Source organism: Austrofundulus limnaeus, unplaced genomic scaffold, assembly GCF_001266775.1.
Source record: "Austrofundulus limnaeus strain Quisiro unplaced genomic scaffold, Austrofundulus_limnaeus-1.0 Scaffold116, whole genome shotgun sequence".
Taxonomy (NCBI): domain Eukaryota; kingdom Metazoa; phylum Chordata; class Actinopteri; order Cyprinodontiformes; family Rivulidae; genus Austrofundulus; species Austrofundulus limnaeus.
This window is the reverse complement of record NW_013952518.1, coordinates 1,235,714-1,242,504: the sequence shown is the minus strand read 5'-3', so window position 1 is coordinate 1,242,504 and position 6,791 is coordinate 1,235,714.

The following is a 6,791-nucleotide window of genomic DNA, read 5'->3' as shown; positions in this document are numbered from 1 at the left end:
GTGTGTGTGTGTGTGTGTGTGTGTGTGTGGGGGGGGGAGGGGGGAGGGGGGTAAGTGCAACCCTTTAGAATGGCTTTATTTTAAAGAATAAACAATTTGCTGTGGAAAAGTCTAAAAGAAAGTTATTTATGAAGAGAAATAGAGCCCTCTTTAGTTRGGGACGTGCTTTTTTGTTCTTTTCTTTTGAGCAGGACTTGCACAACAGAGGTGAGTGTGCTTGAGTCTACCGAGAACTGGTAAAGCTGCATCGACAAGTAATATTACAGCTGAACTCACTGACCGAGCTCTACTCCTGCATGCATAGAAATATACAGTGGGATTTGAGCTGCTGTGTGCGTGTGCATGTGTGTGTGTGTGTGTGTGTGTTTCTTACAGGGTTTAGAGGATGACACAGGTCCATATATACAAATATATACAAATAAAGAGCATTTTTTTCACACCCAAACACAATTACAAGCTAAAATTCTTGTGAATATTAAACTCTGAAGTGTTGCTATGTGCTCGTTTATCTTTTTTTTTTAAGTAATCGAGATAAAACATTTTTTAACAAGTAATATTGTTTTAAATCAATAAATCATTTACTTTAGGAGGCAAACATGTATTAAGTAGGACTTTGGCATGAGCACTGTTAATTTAAATTATGATGTTTTAGTTTTCTCTTAATATATACTAACATAACTGGATCGTGCAGTTCTTATATAAAATTTTCGATATTAAAGAATAAAATGTGTAACATAGAATGCTGCAAGCACATTATTAAAATATAACTTTAGTCTCTCTATATGTAAGTAAAAGTACCTTTTTGTTGTTTTTTTCATAAATTATCTAATTTTAAACAAATTTCTTCACATATTTTCTTATTTGTATACACGTTTATGCTGAGAAAATAAAGGTTAGTTGGAAAAACATTAAGTTGTTGGAAAAGTTATGGGCAGCTATTGTTGTGCTTCATGTGAGATTTTAATGTCAATGCAAACATWTAGCTCTAAAAATAGGTGATTGTATAAAAAATGGGCATCTAAATGAATTCCTGCAGGCAGAATTCATCCATCTTTTATTGCATTGATTGCCAAGACATAACTCATCGTATTAAAACTAAAAAAGTTCATATTCTTAATATAATCTGAACCAGTGATGTGTCCCAGGAAGCGAAGGAGAGGAGAAAACTCGTGGCCACCGTTCTCCATTCGGCTGCTCTAATTTGCAATCAGACGCCGAGCTCTGCTGCTGCCACATCTCCAAACAGTGTGGATGGCAGCTGAGACAAAGCTAGCATTCTCCTCCGCCCAGAGGCCCCTCTTATTTTTATTTCAGGCCACCGCTCTCAGACACAGACCACTCTGCGCCCAGAGTCTAAAGACAGCAGCCAGGAAGAGAGAGGAAAGGCCAGAGGAGGCTGAGGGAGGAGAGACGACGAGGACGTGTTGGGGAAAAAAATGTGGGAGGAGGCCAAAGTGCAACCCCCCCGACCACCACCACCACCACCACCACCACCACTGCCACCTTATAACCACCTGACCTCCTCATTCTTTTAACTTTGCTGCACTGCGGCACCACACCCCAGTTCATACCAGGAACAATCCTGGATCAGGCCGAGTCGAGCTGAAAGCACAAAAACTATCCCGGTCGAAGTGCGGTGAAGTTTTTATCTTTGCCTAGGCCTGCAACAGGCAGATCCGACCTTTGCTCCAATAAAACCAGAATATTTTATTTTAGCACTTGATTTATTCGGGGGGTGGGGGGGGGGGGGTGGCACTGATGAATAAATCCCAAAATACAGTACGGTATGACATCATGGTTTACATTTCACCGTTTTTAGGATTCGTTTTTTACGGCCCACTGAGACGAGGCCGTGTCCCTCGAAAGGCCGGCAAATATTTTCCGACCTTCCAGAAACCTGACATCAGCCAGAAGTGCGAGAACGCCACGTGCCCGCACTKCTGTCTGAGCGCGCCCGTGTCGAGGGCCGTACAGTATGTTGTGGTGCTGGTTGCCACAGGGAACGGGTCAATGATTACTGAGCGGGTCAAGCGGGTCCTCTAGCTTGGGTCAACAGCTGTCATCTGCAACTTTAGGCATTATCAGCTTGTAAAACACCATTGTGCATCGCAGACTGGGTTTATGACGTTTTCTGTTTTTATTTGAATGATTTGATTTTGTTACGAGTTGCTATAAAAAGGTATTTGGACCACGTGTTTGGTGAGACTCAAGAATCTGACCTTCTCAGGGGAGGGGCCACACAAAGCTTGTGATCTTTGTCGTCTTATAGGTTGTTGTTGTAGTGCTCTTATTTTGAAGGCGAGTGGAAGCTTACCAACAGGGTCACCAGTGTCTCCATTTGTATTGGAGTTTGTGAGAGATTTGTGAGTCATGTCAACACAAAAAAATACAAGTAATAAAAAAAAATTTAAGGTTTGGACTTTTAGGTGTTTATTTACAAAAGTCAGCAGTAAAGTTTGTCCTTGATCTCACTGTTATGAAACACGACTCTAGTGCAATTCCTCAAAATTATGTATCCACAAATGTTTTTCTGAAAACCCTCATTTATGTTAAATATAAAAAATTAAATTCTGAGATTCTGCAAAAGTCCCAGTTCTGTATTTGTCTGGGTCAGGCGTTTAGGAAAATCCCGTCCTCGATGCAATCCTGGACGGACCCAGAACTCCCTCTCCTGAGCCTAAACTTGACGAATCTTTGGCAGCGAGTCGGACAAACGACCGGATCGAATGGCTCTGATTTCTCCTCCTCTTCGATCTCTTTCTCACTTTTAACCAGTGGGTAAAGTACCAGAATGTTGTTCTCAAGTACGAGTAGCACTAATTCAATATATTTTACTCAAGTGAAAGTAAAAAGTTTWTATGCAAAAAAATTCCTTGAGTAAAAAATATTTGGTAAAGAGGCGACTCAAGTACTCAGTAACTGATCGTATCATCTGATTTAATACTTTACAATGATGTCATCAGACAAAAATAATGTGCATAGTCTGGTATTTTAAAAACTAAAACGTAAAAGTTAATACATATTAATAAAACTATGTAATTTGCTCATTAAAAACATACCCAGAGTGTTGTTTTGACTCATTCATGCATGTTTGAGAAATCCTTGAATCTCCTGTGGCCATGTGGAGCTGCCTGAACGCTTGCTTGGTACAAAGCTCCGCCTATTTGTACAAAGCCCCTCCCTGGAGCTCAGTCTGCAACCGAGCTCCCACCCTACAGAGCACCCCTCCCTCGAAGCATTGTTGTGAAGAAGTGCTGAAGTGGGAGTGTCTGAAATGGTAGGAGGTTCTTAAAGAGACAGAGACCAATACAAGGCATTTAGAATTTTTAATATAAATTCAGCATTTTCATAACGACTTGATTTTTTGTATAGAATTGAACTGTGTCTGGATAAGACATAATACCCCCCCCCCCTTAAAGGTACAATGTGTAGGATTTTGTCAATTCTTTTAGCCAAAACTGACATAATTACTAATGACAATAATAAAAAACTTGTCTAATCATTGCAGACAAAGACCTTGTTTTATTATTTTTACCTTATAAAAAGCTGTTTATATCTCCATGGTCGCGGGTCGCCACTACAGGCAGCCGCCATCTTGTCTACGAAGGCTCATGAAGGACAAACTGCGGTGGCGGCGTCAAAAACGGTTTTAGTTGTAATACTATAAATGTAATATTTGTTGTCTGTCATTGTAGCTGGGATAATTTTACTTATTAAAGCTCATAATCTTACCACTTGAAACATCACTAGCCCTGAAGCTGCTGGTAAACATCGCGGTTGGAATTATCAAAGGTTTTTGACACCTGAGAGACACCGTAGCAACTCCTTTGTGTTTGGAAGCGGGGGGTGGGGGTGGGGGGAGGACCAGGGAGAATGATTCAACCACTCAACCACTAGATGTCGCTGAAAACAACAAATCCTACACACTGTGCCTTGTGTGTGAACAACAAATATGCTTGTTCAGTCAGTGAAGTTACTCGCACTGGTAGCGTACTCAAACAAAAGTAGCGATACTTCATAATAATGTTAAGCAAGTAAAAGTATAAAGTAAGGAATAACAAACTCACTCTTAAAAGTAGTTTCTTTTTTTCAAAATAGTTGCTAAAATAAACAGAGTGAAATACCGGCCTCTGCTTTTAAAACCCATCATCCTGGATGATGACCACTAACAGTCGTTTGAATGAGTGAGTTCCTGAGCTGCAGCTGGTTAGCAGGTAGCTAGCTAAAAGTTAAAAAGCTAAAACGTAAAAATAGCTAAATTCTAGCTAAAATGTAAAAGCAGCAAATGAAAACGTAAAAGGTAATATAGAAAATCTGTAGCTGTGTTTAAGTAGCAAAATGCTATAGCTAAAAAGTAAAAATTGAAACATTCTAGCAAAAAGTACCAGAATGTTAGTTTTAAACTATTAAAGTGTCTAAAAGCTTGGATGTTACCTTAAAAAACATAAAACATTAACTTGAAGGTGTTATCTAAAGTGAAAAACGACCAAATGCTAGCTAAAAGGTCAAGGTACCAAGCTGCACGCTAAAATTAGCAAAAGGCTAGCTAAAAGTTAAAAAGTTAAAATGCAAAAATAGCTAAACTCTAGCTAAAATGTAAAAGCAGCAAATGAAAATGTAAAAGTAATGTAGAAAATATGTAGCTGTGTTTCAGTAGCAAAATGCTATAGCTAAAAAGTAAAAATTGAAACATTCTAAGTACCAGAATGTTAGTTTAAAACTATTAAAGTGTCTAAAAGCTTGGATGTTACCTTAAAAAACATAAAACATTAACTTAAAGGTGTTATCTAAAGTGAAAAACAACCAAATGCTAGCTAAAAGGTCAAGGTACCAAGCTACATGCTAAAATTAGCAAAAGGCTAGCTAAAAGTTAAACGTAGCATAAGATGAAATGAATGAAATGTCCTGAAAGAGCAGAGCATTTTGACATGTGAATGGTTAAAATGGGGTGCATGAAATTCCACGGTCAAACAGTAGAAAAGACAAACAATAAAGAGAAACAGGATCACTGTAGTGGGAATGCTGAGTCAGCTGAATCCGTGTTAACATAAGGAGAACTCCAAACACAGAACAAACAGAAGAACTATACCAAAGTCCTGCTCCATCTTTCCCCTTCCTCATCTCTCCTCAGAGCGACGCTCCGCCTCTTCCCCCGTCCTGCCGCGCTGCGATCGCCCCACCCTCACACCCGATCTGCTTTCTGCATGACATCATCCGCACATCTGTCGTCCCAACAGGGTGCTGGTGACACACGCAGGCCACAAAAATCACCAGAGCCCTCTCCCTCAGGCTTCATCGCCGTTATTCCCCTCTCCTTCTCGTCCCGGCTCTCTAATCTCTTCTTGTAAATAAACGATGCACCGGGCCTGCCTCCGACGACGACGTGAGATTTGAGCGGGGCAGGAAGCGGCCATTAAACTAAATGATGCATGAGCCCGACCTCGGCCCTGACCCGTGTGACTGTGAGCAAACTCAATCAGCGAGGTCTGCGGCGACACGAGGCGACGCTCACAAACAAACAAAAGAACAAAAAAAAAAGATGATTTTTTTCTTCACTTTCTCTGATTTGTGCGGCTAACTTCAGCTGAGAGGTTGTGGTCTTATCTGTTTGCAAGCTGCGTGTGTTTGAGAAATAAAAAGAGGAAGTTTGGGTTTACAGTTCTGGTGGAACTAAAGCTGCAAATAAGAATATGAGTTATATAAGTTAAAGGTGAATCTTAGCTACTAACGTGCCGAATTTTAGCTCAATACTTGTAAAAATGACTGAGCTGTAGCCATTTTTGTGTTGTCTAAGGTTGCTCACTTGTGGCGGCCATCTTGAAAGGGTTTGACTCCACAAGTTAATCAGTTCTAGGTGCAGACCCAGTGATTTCTCCCTGACGGTTTCGTCTCAATCCGTCAACTGGTTCGTGAGATATTTTGCTAACAGACCGACAAACAAACACCACACACAGAAACAGATTAAAAAACATTATCACCTAGCCCAGGCAGGATCAGAAACCTCCACCAACATCACTACTCTGACTCCAGATCATCACAAGTTAAAAAAAAGAGGAAATGACAAATCCATCTGCGTTCAGAAGCAACGTCGTGTCGTCGCGAACAAACAAAACGGTTAACTTTTGAAATTTGGATCCAAGATGGTGGAATAGTTCTGGGTTTGCCTCCAATGGTGGGGAGAACCTGAAACAGGAGCGAAGAGCCCCCTTCAGGATGTCAGAGTTACTCACTCTGAACCCAAAAGTTCAACACATCTGATCATTTTCAGACAGTTTCTGGTTTGTGTCACTGTTACGGTGGGAACGCTGAGTCAGCGTTCGCACAGTTTCTCCTGTTTACGCTTTCTTTCCTACGGTTTATGCAGTCAAACTACTTCCACATTTTTGTGCTGATTTAATCTTTTACACAACAAAATATTTGGCTCAATCAGGATTTTATCTTTGAGCTACTGAACTGCTATTTGCAATTTGGCTAATTTTAGCATCAGTTACTGTTAGCTTTTATATACTGCATTGCTAATTACCTACAGTTTGTTAATTTAAGCAACAGGTTTGATAATTTCAGTTTTTAGCTATAGTTTTGCTAGGTTTAACTTGTAATTACTGTTATAGTTATACCTTTATATAAAATTCTGCTAGTTTTAGCAGTTTTGCTCAATTTAGCTTTTAGCTACTGTTGTGCTAAATTAAAACTTTTAGCTAGTGTACTGTTAGTTTCAGCTATAATTTGCTAATATTAGCCAAAGTTTTGCTCATTTTAGCATTTAGTCACTGTTGAGCTAATTTTTTTTA